The 10,000-nt window shown below is 47.1% G+C and overlaps 1 pseudogene; it reads left to right on the forward strand.

Annotated features, from left to right (window-relative positions):
* The first annotated feature begins 217 nt into the window (after nucleotides 1-217).
* Nucleotides 218-2,995, forward strand: LOC128870538 (large subunit ribosomal RNA; annotated as a pseudogene).
* Nucleotides 2,996-10,000: the final 7,005 nt, after the last annotated feature.

Here is a 10,000-nt window from a genome sequence, read left to right on the forward strand (position 1 = left end):
TATTATTTATATATATATAAAATATTAATTTATATATGTAATTAAAGGAGGAATGTCTAGCATAAAAATTAATTTTTTTTTATTCTAGAATTGCCTCATTTTACATAATTATTATTTATAATATATATTTATATAAAAGGAAAAAAAGAAAAATAGAGATGAAAAGATGATATAATTATTTATTAAATTGTGTGAGAAGATAAAAAATATTTTAAAACAACCTCAACTCATATGGGATTACCCCCTGAATTTAAGCATATTAATGAGGGGAGGAAAAGAAACTAACAAGGATTTTCTTAGTAGCGGCGAGCGAAAAGAAAATAGTTCAGCACTAAGTCACTTTGTCTATATGTCAAATGTGAGATGCAGTGTATGGAATATCTTAATATCTAGTATGAGAAATTAACGATTTAAGTCCTTCTTAAATGAGGCCATTTACCCATAGAGGGTGCCAGGCCCGTATAACGTTAATGATTACTAGAAAGATATTTCCAAAGAGTCGTGTTGCTTGATAGTGCAGCACTAAGTGGGTGGTAAACTCCATCTAAAACTAAATATAACCATGAGACCGATAGTAAACAAGTACCGTGAGGGAAAGTTGAAAAGAACTCTGAATAGAGAGTTAAATAGTACGTGAAACTGCTTAGAGGTTAAGCCCGATGAACCTGAATATCCATTATGAAAAATTCATCATTAAATAATTAAAAATAATGTGCATTTTTTTCATATAAGGACATTGTAATCTATTAACATAATAAAGTATTTATCAAAAGATCATTGGTGATATTAAGTTTATTTAAATTAATTTGCTTTTTAAGCATATTAACATAGAATAAATACTAATGATTTGATAAAGTGTTGATAGATTTTATTATATATAATGCTAAAATTCATTTTTTGAATTTTACAAAAAATTTAATATCTATGATATTAATATTTATTTGTATGCATTTATATGATTAACAATGCGAAAGATTCAGGATACCTTCGGGACCCGTCTTGAAACACGGACCAAGGAGTCTAACATATGTGCAAGTCATTGAGTTATATTAAACTTAATGGCATAATTAACTTAACTTAAAAATATAATGGGATTAATTTTTAGTCTATTTTCTTAAATAGTCAATTAATTCAATCCCGGGGCGTTCCATATAGTTATGTATAATGATAATTTATTATTATTTATACCTCTAACTGGAGCGTACCTTGAGCATATATGCTGTGACCCGAAAGATGGTGAACTATACTTGATCAGGTTGAAGTCAGGGGAAACCCTGATGGAAGACCGAAACAGTTCTGACGTGCAAATCGATTGTCAGAATTGAGTATAGGGGCGAAAGACCAATCGAACCATCTAGTAGCTGGTTCCCTCCGAAGTTTCCCTCAGGATAGCTGGTGCATTTAAAAATTATATAAAATAATCTTATCTGGTAAAGCGAATGATTAGAGGCCTTAGGGTCGAAACGATTTTAACCTATTCTCAAACTTTAAATGGGTAAGAACCTCACCTTTCTTGATATGAAGGTTGAGGTTATGATATAATGTGCCCAGTGGGCCACTTTTGGTAAGCAGAACTGGCGCTGTGGGATGAACCAAACGTAATGTTACGGTGCCTAAATTAACAACTCATGCAGATACCATGAAAGGCGTTGGTTGCTTAAAACAGCAGGACGGTGGACATGGAAGTCGTAATCCGCTAAGGAGTGTGTAACAACTCACCTGCCGAAGCAACTAGCCCTTAAAATGGATGGCGCTTAAGTTGTATACCTATACATTACCGCTAAAGTAGATGATTTATAAAACAATTTCGATTGATTTATAAATTTTGAAACTTTAGTGAGTAGGAGGGTACAATAGTGTGCTTAGAAGTGTTTGGCGTAAGCCTGCATGGAGCCGCTATTGGTACAGATCTTGGTGGTAGTAGCAAATAATCGAATGAGACCTTGGAGGACTGAAGTGGAGAAGGGTTTCGTGTGAACAGTGGTTGATCACGAGTTAGTCGGTCCTAAGTTCAAGGCGAAAGCCGAAAATTTTCAAGTTTTTAATAAAAAAATATTAATAAAATTTATATATATATATTAAAAAATAATTAAATACTTGAATTATTTTGAACGAAAGGGAATACGGTTCCAATTCCGTAACCTGTTGAGTATCCGTTTGTTATTAAAAATGGGCCTTGTGCTCATCCTGGCAACAGGAACGACCATAAAGAAGCCGTCGAGAGATATCGGAAGAGTTTTCTTTTCTGTTTTATAGTCGTACTACCATGGAAGTCTTTCGAAGAGAGATATGGTAGATGGACTAGAAGAGCATGACATTTACTGTTGTGTCGATATTTTCTCCTCGGACCTTGAAAATTTATGGTGGGGTCACGCAAACTTCTCAACAGGCCGTACCAATATCCGCAGCTGGTCTCCAAGGTGAAGAGTCTCTAGTCGATAGAATAATGTAGGTAAGGGAAGTCGGCAAATTAGATCCGTAACTTCGGGATAAGGATTGGCTCTGAAGATTGAGATAGTCGGGCTTGATTGGGAAGCAATACCATGGTTTATGTACTCGTTCTGGGTAAATAGAGAATTACGATTCTTGTTCCCCGGATAGTAGTTACGTAGCCAATTGTGGAACTTTCTTGCTAAAATTTTTTATATCATTCGATATATATTCTTTTTAAATTATAACGATTATCAATTAACAATCAATTCAGAACTGGCACGGACTTGGGGAATCCGACTGTCTAATTAAAACAAAGCATTGTGATGGCCCTAACGGGTGTTGACACAATGTGATTTCTGCCCAGTGCTCTGAATGTCAAAGTGAAGAAATTCAAGTAAGCGCGGGTAAACGGCGGGAGTAACTATGACTCTCTTAAGGTAGCCAAATGCCTCGTCATCTAATTAGTGACGCGCATGAATGGATTAACGAGATTCCTACTGTCCCTATCTACTCATTCTCATTGTGATTGTTGAGCAGTGAAGACGTGCCGTGTCGTGAGCGCATAAATTATTGCGAATTCCGTTTTGTGCTATATCCGCTATTCGAGTGACGCTACAGTGTAGCTGTACATGAACTGTACATCGATTCGGGCACATTGTGCTTTGTGCTTAGTGAGTGCCGTTGTGTGAGTACGGGAAAATACCGCTGTGTTTTCACCGGAATTTTTAGTGACGCTACGTTTTAGCGTGGCTGTACAGTAGCTGTACTTTGTTGACGGGCAACTGTGTTAAGTGAGTGCCATTCTGCGGATACGGGAACTTTCACCGTTATTCGAGTGACGCCAAGCTGTGTGCGTGGCTGTACATAGTATCGTACAGTGTGCGGTGAACTATTGGTTATACTCTTGCGTGTGTGCCGTTATTGGTTCGGCGTGGTTTTTGCGAGTGCCGTTAATTTTCGGCGTGGTACTTGGTGCGTGCCGTTAGTTTTCGGCGTGGATATAGTGAGTGCGTTGATAGTTTGGCGTGCTGTTATATTGCTATCTTCGGCAGCGATAAAAGGGGTGTTCTTTTTTGTGCGGTGGTATAGTGCTGCGCCAAGGTTGAATACCTTGTGCAGGTGCCGTGTTCACAGTGTGCTGCGTTTGGCCTACGGTCGAGCCCGGCGTTAGCTTCATATTGGTCGACCCGTCCCTGTGCGGGGAACGGTGTTCTGTCCGGCAGGGCATTGGTGGTGGCCTTTGCCAGACCTTTGGCTGGTGGTGTGGGCTACGTCCTCGCGGTTGCTTTGGCTTGCCGTTAGGTGTGGTTGCTGTGTGCGTGCCTGTGCGGGACTCATCCCTGTCTTGTAGTACCTTACTGTCGCCCAAGAGTGACCTGTTTTTGTTGTTGCTTGGGAGCGATATACGGCGGATTCGTCAAGCTAGTTGGTGGGGCATTGGGCGATGCCCAAATTAAGCGATATGCGGAAGAGGGCGAATACCCCTCTTCCCATCGGTTCTGTTGTACCGTCGTCGGCGATGGACGAGACAACGTCGGGGGAGGAGGAGGTTATTTTGCGGTCCCCTCCCCGTATTAGGAAGAAGACCGCTGGAGGTGCAGCAGTTCCGGTAGTAAAGGCGAGTGACGAGGGGAAGGTAGCCCCTAAGTTACCTGAAGGTAAGTCGGGGGTAAGCGGAAGCGAGGGCGCTTCCGAGGGGGAGAAAAAGGGGGGGGTGAAAAAGGTGCGTAAATCAGGGGATAAATTAGGTCCAGCCGGGAAGCGCATGGAGAAAATCCGCAGGAATTTCGGTGCTTCCCTGGAAAATTCGGGAATAAAAATTGGGGGCGAATTTATGGGGCGCTTCAAGTCCATTGTGACGGCCTTTAGTGGAGCCGTCATAGATATGGACGACGTCCCGAAAAGTGTGGCAAAAGACCTCCTGGGATACTCCTTGGAGTTCGAGGAACTGTTTGTGGAAATGGTGACGGAAATAGCCCATCTTCGTGGGCGGTTAGAAGCCACGAAGATAACGAGGGAGGGAGCACCTCAGAGGACGGCTGGAGCTGCGCTGGCTGGTGCAGCGATGATGCCGGCACCTCAGGCGCCTGCGCCTGTGTTGCCGGCGTTGCCGGTGCCCAAGCCAGTTGAGACCTGGTCGGTCGTAGTGAGGGGTAAGACCCCCACTACGTCCAAAGAGGTGATCAAAAAAGTGGTAAAGGAGGTAGGGCCTTCCATGGGGGTAAGGGTGCACGAGGTACGCCCGTTGAAGGATGGAGGTGCGATTATTCGCACCCCATCAGTTGCTGAGAGGGATAACTTGGTAAAAAATGCCAAGTTTTCCGAGGTGGGGCTCGATGTGAGCATACGTCGGAAGCTGGGGCCTAGGGTTGTGGTCCAAGGGGTCCACACGGAGATCTCCCCTGACGAGTTCATGGGAGAGTTGTTCCGTTTGAACCTCAAGGAGTTCAGCCCTGGGTGCCTTGAGAAGGACGTGAGGATGATCAGCCGTCCTTGGAAGGTCAGCCCCGATGGGGTGACGAATGTTGTCCTTGAGGGAACGGACATGCTAATGTCCGCCCTCCTGGAAGCAGGTCGTTGCTACGTTAAGTGGTTTTCCTTCCGGGTACGGCCGGACCAACTGACGCCCGGCTGCTTCCGATGCATGGGTTTCGATCACAGGGTGGCAGAATGCAGAGCCAAGAAGGATGTCTGCCGGAGGTGCGGGCAGGAAGGGCACAGGAGTGCAGGTTGCGGCAATGCCCCGCATTGTCGCAACTGTGCATTTAAGGGCAAGCCAGCCGGACATCTGATGATGTCCACTGTCTGCCCGGTGTACTGTGCCATTGTTGCCCGTGCGAACGCTAGACATTGATGGTTGAACTATATCAACTGAACTGTCAGGGGTCTTATGCCGTGATGTGTGAATTGGGGGCGTGTATGTCGGAGGGGGGCTGCGGCATTGCCTTGCTCCAGGAACCATACTCCACCAATGGGGTGGTGAGAGGTCTTCCTGGGGGCTTCAGGGTCTTTACGGACCTTGGAGTCAATGCCGCAGTAGCTGTGTGTGAGCCAAGCTACTCTTGTGTAGTAGTTGACTCATCACAGTGGGGAGTATGTGTGTGTGTCGAGGGGGAATTCGGCAGAATGAATGTCGTCAGCTTGTACTGCAAGTTTGACGAGCCTCTAGAGCCCTACTTAAGATACATTGATGCGGTGCTACTACATGAGAGTAGCATTCCTGCCATCGTGTGTCTTGATGCGAATGCTACCTCCCCGATGTGGTTCAGCAAGGTATCCAGGCATAGTGCTGGATATCGGAGCCACGATCGGGGTGAGGTTATGAGCGAATGGCTTGTGGCGAATAACCTCCTCGTAGCAAACGAACCAAGCGTATGGTATACGTTTGAGGGGCCTAGAGGTGTGAGTGACATTGACGTGACGCTCATGAATGACGCAGCAGCGAGTAGGTTCGAGTGTAAATGGAGTGTTAGGGGGGGTTGGGGAATTAGTGACCATAATTTAATACAAATTATGGTTACTCCCCGTACCCCGCAGCTAGAAGGGGGGAGTCCATTGAGGCGATGGCGTACCTCGTGTACTGACTGGAACCGATATGGACATACTGTTAGGGAAGCGGTATTGGATATACCGCTTAGTGAGTTTGAGGAATTGGGGGTTGACGAGCAAATTGCTCGTCTATCTGAATGTGTCTGGGGAGTGAATGACTCAGTGTTTAGGAAAGCTAGGGCTGTGAGAATGAAAGGTGTGAAATGGTGGACTAGCGAGTTGAACTCAAAGAGGAGGTCTGTCCGGCGCTTGAGGCGGTTGTTTCAACGCGGCAGGCGGACCAATTCGGAGAATCTGTCTCAGCTCAAGTATCAATTTAGTGTAGGGATGAAAGAATATAAGAAGATGCTTGTGAGAGTTAAGGAGGAAGAGTGGAGGAGATTTGTGGGGGAAAATAGGGACGACCCTTGGGGACAGGTCTTTAGGATCTGTCGGGGTCGTCGAAATGAGATGGCTAGCTCTCTTCGCGTAGGTGATACTGTATTATCGACGTGGAGAGAGTGCGCCAATGTTTTGTTAGGCGAGTTCTTTCCCAGGGCTGAGGTTCAAGTTCCTCCTGCACAAGAGGTGCCTGTCCCTCCACTAGACGTTGGGGAGTTGGACTATGCGTTTGGCCTGGTCAGGTCTAAACGGTCTCCAGGTTTCGATGGTTTGAACGGAGAGATGTGCAAATGCTTGTGGAAGTTCATTCCGGAATATTTGGAGGCCATTTATGATAAATGCATATGGGAGGGATATTTTCCACGCGAGTGGAAAGTTGCTAGGGTCGTCGTACTCTTGAAGTCGCCCGATAAGATCAGGAGCGATCCTCGATCTTATCGTGGTATCAGCCTCCTTCCAGTACTTGGAAAAGTGCTGGAAAGGGTTATGGTTGAGCGGCTTCAGGAGCTAACTCGGGGTGTTAGGTCGGATAGGCAGTATGGTTTCAGGAAAGGACGTAGTATAGAAGATGCGTGGATGTATGTTCAGAGTGTAGTTAGGGAAAACGTCAATAAATATGTCCTTGGCATGTTTATTGACTTCAAGGGGGCCTTTGACTACTTGCGCTGGGACCGGGTGTTACAACGGCTAGAGGAGCTTGGCTGTCCGGAAATTGCTCTATGGCGGAGTTATTTTTCGGACAGAAAAGCATCTATTGTAGGAGTGGGCGGGAGTGTGGAGATTGGGGTGGCTCGAGGCTGTCCGCAGGGATCCATCTGTGGTCCCTTCATTTGGAACCTCATGATGGACTCCCTGCTTCGGCAGTTAGAGCCACTTTGTAAACACTGTGCGTATGCGGACGACCTTCTCATTTTGGTTGAGGGTCGTTCGCGTGAGGAACTGGAGCGAGTGGGGGGGCAGCTCCTTACATTGACCCACAATTGGGGGGTAGATGTGGGAGTGGATATATCGATGGACAAAACGGTGACAATGCTGCTTAAGGGCAGATTGTCCCCGAGTCGTCCACCGATTGTCCGTTTGAATGGGGTAGGGATTAGGTATGTGACGCAAGTCAAATACCTGGGGGTAACTATGAGTGAAAGGATGTGTTTTACTCCACACTTAGTGTTGTTGAGGGAGCGGCTGCAGGCAATTGTTGGGCAAGTGCGTCGCGTAGTCAGATTTGACTGGGGTCTTAGCCGACGCGCGGTTCGTACCGTATATCGGGGCCTATTTGTGGCCTGTGCCACTTATGGTGCCGCTATATGGTACGAATGGGCTTTAAAGTCGGTTGGCAAACGTCATCTGATGGCGTGCCAGCGCATTATGTTGCTTGCCTGCTTGCCTGTATGCCGTACAGTGAGTACGGATGCGTTGCAGGTGTTGTTAGGTGCGCCTCCTCTTGACCTGTTAGTCGTGCAACGGGCGGTTGCCTTCAGGTTGAGAAGGAGGCTTTGTATGCCGCTGCGTGTTGGATGGTTATCCGACGGTGATGTAGGAAGGGGGTTTTTAGAGTGTAAAAGGTTGTTGAATGAATGTATGCTTCGTGGGTGGCAAAACCGTTGGGACAATAGTTCCAAAGGTCGCGTGACATACGAGTACATTCGGGATGTTTCCTTTGTCGGGGAAAATCCAGATTTTGGATTTTCCCTCAGCCTAGGATTCCTCCTTACTGGACATGGGCCTCTTAATGCATATTTGCATGAGAGGCGCTTGTCCACAAGTGAGGAATGTGTTTGTGGGTCGGCAAGAGAGGACTGGGTGCACGTCCTCTGTGAATGCCCGATGTACTCAGACATTAGGAATCTTGCGGGTGTGGGGATTAGTTGGACTGATGGACGGTATGATGTGAGTGGTGTGATTGCCAACCGTCGGAATGTCGAAATGTTAGGGCAATATGCGCGTGAGGTGTTTAGGCGGCGACGTAATTTAAGGCGTTCAGTTGATTAGTTTTTAGCCGTTCTTGTCTGTGCATTCTGTTGTGGGATTGGGGCTTAGGTGTGGGGAATGGCCACCAGTCCAGAGCTGTATGGAAGCTCAACTGGTAGTAGTCTCGGCTACGAGGTCTGACCGGAGACTTAAATCTGGTACCACGGGGAACAGGGGCCCTCGGAGCTTGCTCCGACCTGTTCTTGAGGTAGGCCCTTCGGGGAGTATCGTGGTGGCTGTGGTTAAAACCTAAATGCGGGTAGAGCCTTTTGGCTCGATGTGGAGTTGCAATGCAACCGGGTGCCGGGACCCATAGAACGGCAGAGGGTTAGATAGACCTCGAACCCTACCAAGGTGGTTAGTGTGTCCATTCCACACTACCAATTGGTATCCTTAAATGCTTCGGCATTTTTGGGGCGCTGATCAACGCATTGTTTTGATCCGTTGTGCTTTTGAGCACCGTGGGTTTGGGCTGTCGCCAGCAGGAACTCACGTAAAAACCCTACACGACGATGTCCCTATCTACTCCCCCCAGCGGTGCAGGGGTTAGAATATGCCCGAGGTAAGGTATGCCTGTCGTAAAAGGCGACTAAAATCTAGGTTTGCCAGTGCCTGAGTAGTATGGATGCTCAACTGGCAGAGTCTTCGGGTTCGATGTCTTACCGGAGACCTTAACTCGGTACCACGGGGAACAGGAGCCCTCAGAGTTCGCTCTGACCTGTTCTATGGGAACGGCCCTTCGGGGAGGTTTTCGTGGTGGCTGTGGTTGAGACCTAAAGCGCGGGTAGAGCTTTAGCTCGATGTAGTGTTGCAATTAACCGGGTGTCGGGACCCAAAGAACGGCAGAGGTATGGGTAGGCCTCGAGCCCTACCAAGGTGGTCAGTGTGTCCATGCCACACTGCCAATCGGTATCCTTAAATGCTTCGGCATTTTTGGGGCGCTGATCAACGCATTGTATTGATACGTTGTGCTTTTGAGCACCGTGGGTTCGGGCCGTCGCCAGCAGGTACTCACGTTAAAAACACCAGACGATGATGTCCCTATCTACCCGCGAGTGGAAAGTTGCTAGGGTCGTTGTACTCTTGAAGTCGCCCGATAAGATCAGGAGCGATCCTCGATCTTATCGTGGTATCAGCCTCCTTCCAGTACTTGGAAAAGTGCTGGAAAGGGTTATGGTTGAGCGGCTTCAGGAGCTAACTCGGGGTGTTAGGTCGGATAGGCAGTATGGATTTAGGAAAGGACGTAGTACAGAAGATGCGTGGTTGTATGTCCAGAATGTAGTAAGTGAAAGCGCCAATAAATATGTCCGTGGCATATTTATTGACTTCAAGGGGGCATTTGACTATTTGCGCTGGGACCGTGTCTTACAACGGCTAGAGGAGCTTGGCTGTCCGGAAATTGCTCTATGGCGGAGTTATTTTTCGGACAGAAAAGCATCTATTGTAGGAGTGGGCGGGAGTGTGGAGATTGGAGTGGCTCGAGGCTGTCCGCAGGGATCCATCTCTGGTCCCTTCATTTGGAACCTCATGATGGACTCCCTGCTTCGGCAGTTAGAGCCACTTTGTAAACACTGTGCGTATGCGGACGACCTTCTCATTTTGGTTGAGGGTCGTTCGCGTGTCGAACTGGAGCGAGTGGGGGGGCAGCTCCTTACATTGACCCACAATT

This window comes from Anastrepha ludens, chromosome X (genome assembly GCF_028408465.1).
Source record: "Anastrepha ludens isolate Willacy chromosome X, idAnaLude1.1, whole genome shotgun sequence".
Lineage (NCBI taxonomy): Eukaryota > Metazoa > Arthropoda > Insecta > Diptera > Tephritidae > Anastrepha > Anastrepha ludens.